Genomic DNA, 4,034 nt, shown 5'->3' with positions numbered 1-4,034 from the left:
CTTGAATCATCCCTCCACAAATTTCACCAAAAATTTAGGATAAATGTTATGTTTTTGTTGTTGATATTTCTCTCTCTCTCTCTCTAGCAACCTAACCAAGTTTATGTCCTTCTCGGGAAAATAAGTGGATAATGACAGGGATCTAACCTAAAGGGATAAACGTTATCTTATTGATGATCATTTAGGTCCATACAACTAAAGACCAAGCCTCCAAATACCAAACAGTCTAAAAGAAGAGTGCTGTAAAATTTGCAGCATGCTATCGAAATAAGCAACGATACAATAGCAACATAAAAGGACAAGTAACTAGCACAACGTATAAACAAGTAGCTATTTGATCTCAATAGAAATTGTAAACAAAATAACCATATGATATGCATCAATTAAAAAGAAGGATAATTGTGAAATATGTCCTTTATATCTTGTGTAACTTATTTGATCTCATAACAGTTAGATAAATACAAAGAGAGAGAGAAACATATATTCTGCTTGTATTCAGTTACTATGTTATGTAATATCTTTCTCTCCAAGTGAATAATGATATATTTGAGAATCTGATCCTGTATTTATTTATTGTTTTGTGTAATCGGAAATAACCCTTTGTCTTAGTTTCTTTGTATTTTCTGTTAAGACTTCCAGGCTATGTTATGACTGATCATCATGCGCATAAGAACTTAAAGATCATGGATCTACATGCTAAAGGTGTGTTTAGCAGCTGCATGCAAAATTGTTTATTTTGAAGAATTCAAATAAATGAGATGACAAGATTCATACTGGACATAATCATAACCATTCGACGGAAAGCTTAATACTATGTAAATAGACAAAGGCCAAATATATTATTACCTTGTAGAAGATGTACACCTAAAAATCTATTACTACGAACCGATGATCATGAACCGGCTTGAGCTAGTCGTGCTGATAACGTGTTGTAATATACTAAAGAAATGAAACAAGAGAAAAAGAAGAGAAATTGTAATATTTCTTCATCAATTCTATCTCCATACATCGTACAATTTATAAATACATGATGGAATATAAAAGAACATTAAGTTAATAGTCCACATACAAAGTAATATCCACATACATTTTGTCTTTTAGATTTCAACAAACTGTCTTTTAGGTTTCAATAAAATATCTTTTAGATTTCAACAATTATCTTTATAATTAAACTATTTATCTTCTATCTACTAAAAAAATTATGTATATTCTTAAAATATATAATATAAAAAGATTCTCGTTGCATGACGTAGGTATGACACTAGTCTATATACTATCATTAAAAACTCTTACCCTTCAAAATGCCACTTGGCAAAAATGACACAAAATAACACATACCCTTAAAAATGCCACATGACATCAATTTTGGTTCCCAACATTATTCATTATCTTGAAAATAACAATAATTTTCTATTATTTAATCTATTACTATCTATTACTATCAATTTCGGTTCCCTATATTATTTTGGGAAAAGATAACTTGTATTTGATCTCTAGCTCCACTCTCTCCCTCCCACAAAACTCTGAGTTCAATCTTCTCATCTTCCCAAAGCAATTGTCTACTTTTTCCAACGCATCATCATCATCATCATCATCTGTTCAATTGATCATATTCAGTTCCAAAAGCATCAAAGCTTCTCTCCCTCATGGAGTCTAGAGCTTTTTTCCTCAAACCCTACTCCTCCTCCTCCTCCAAAATTCCCCAAGAGAAGTCGGCGATGAGAAGTCGGCGAAGTGCGGCCGAAGGCGCTGCACCTACTTCAATGGAAACTGCGATGATAGCTCCGATGATGAATTCGTCGGCGATTTCCCTCCGATCGCCGCCGTTGGATCCGGCGACGCGCTGGAGATCATTAAGGTAGTAGTTTTGATCTTGTAAGATATTTGATAAAGTTTTCTTTTTGGTCAAAATTTAGATAGTTTTGTTCCTAATTTGTAGGGCTTAGTTCCGTACGAGAGCCTATCGGAGCGCAATCTGTTGGCAGACGCATCAAATATCGTAGAAACTAATAAAACCAAGATCGGAAAGGGTATAAAGATGCTTGCATCAAGTTCGTAACTGAAAATTTACAGTATTTTGGTTATGATGCCTCCATCTGCAAGTCTAAATAGGATAAAACCCCTTCAATTTCAGCTGATGCGTTTATTTCAGAAAAAAAATTCCTCCTTTCTTATTGTTATCTCGGCTAATTAGGTCTCGGTTATGCTGTTTTTTGCGATTCATAATATAAAAGTCTTGCATATATGACTTCATTTCTCTGGTTGAAAAGACGCACTCACAAAGTTTTTCGATGATGGTTACAGTATCATGAATCTAATTGGAGTTTTAAAGTTCAAGAAGATGGGGGAGGATTTTGTTCGAAATTCTGGCCTTCCTTATACCATTATCAGGTATATTACTTATTACTAATATATTAATGCTTAAATAAATTTCTTCACCTATATGAACTTGTAGAATGGTAAAAAATTTTGGCCGAAACATTCAATTTTTTTTGCTTATCAGGGCTGGAAGATTGACTGATGGACCTTATACTTCTTATGATTTAAATACACTTATTAAAGCAACTGCTGGAGAAAGGAGAGCAGTAGTTATAGGCCAAGGTATCACTTTTCTGATCTCAAACATTGAAATATCAGCAATTTTTGTATATCTCTAACTATAGTTTGAAGTTCTAATTCCAAAACCCTGTAACAATGTGAGACTCAAAATTGCTTGATGTACATTTTCAATTTGTGGTCCATATACAAAACTTGATATAAGTTAACAAACGCGGCCTATTCAAATAATTTCTACCAAATAAAATGGCATGATATTGGTCATGGAAAGCTAGCTTGTATATGGACTTAGAGAAGTATGCATCACAAAAACAGTTAACAAAAGAGATTTAATAGAATTAAATATAATGATAATAATCATGTAGCCGATCCCCAAAATCTAGGATAAAAGCTTTGTTGTTCTGTTTGAAATTGTTCATTGAAAGTTAGTTAAGGAAAGAAATAATCTTCTGAATTTGTGAAACTCGATTGCCATATAACTAGACGCTAGAAAGTTTCTTTCATATTTCACTATCATATAGATATTAAGGGTTAAATTCACAACATTGCCATGAAATTTGGAGGGTTTTGCACAAAACTACCATTAACTTTTTTTTATTAGATAACTACAATGAAAAATTGTAGAAAAATCCCATAAACTATAGGAAATTTTTACTGGCGGGTTATTTATGTCCATCAATCTGGGAAATTCACAGGACTAATATAGAAGATATATAAAGTACACCAGAACTAAATTGTCTAAAACGTGTCGTGTGTTAAGCATGCGACAACCTACACTCATTGTCATCAGACATGATAGTTTAGTGAAAAATTCATGGTAGTTTCTCTAATAATCATAGTAATGTTAGCATACCTTATCCTTAATCAATAGCCATTACTCCTCTTTATTACAGTAGTTTTATGGATTGTAATCAACATTGTACAACAATATAGTGATATCTCTCAGCTTGCATCTGCATGCTACCATCTGCATGCTTCTCAATTAAATTTGTTATTCAATTAAATCTGCATGCTACAATCGATGGACAACAATATAGTGATATCTCTCAGCTTGCAATTGAATAACAACAGTTCAACAATATAGTGATATCTCTCTATCTTCCCTTTAAAGTTGTTCTTCTTAAGAAAAATTGAAATCCAAAAAAATCGAGATTTTGTTTGCGTCTTTTACAGTTTCTCCCATTTACTTCTGCCACCAAAGAGTGGTAAGTTTTTTCTTTTTCTTTTTCTTCAACTCCCAAAATTACTGTTATATAGCAAACAGTAATTTAAGGAGATATGGACCGAAGCCTATGCATAACTCAAAAGGAATTCGTTAAATAATTTAAGGAGATATGGACCGAAGCCGTCTACCTGCACGGACGGCGTCTGTTTTTGAGATCGTTTAATTCATGGATCATGACAAGCTACCAGGATTCCTGTACGGAGTTTCTTTGGATCATATCAATTATTCTTTATATTCATAGGTTTTATCAAAG

The sequence above is a fragment of the Asparagus officinalis genome, chromosome 3, assembly GCF_001876935.1.
Source record: "Asparagus officinalis chromosome 3, Aspof.V1, whole genome shotgun sequence".
NCBI classification, from domain to species: Eukaryota; Viridiplantae; Streptophyta; class Magnoliopsida; order Asparagales; family Asparagaceae; genus Asparagus; species Asparagus officinalis.
Note: the sequence above shows the minus strand (reverse complement) of the source record.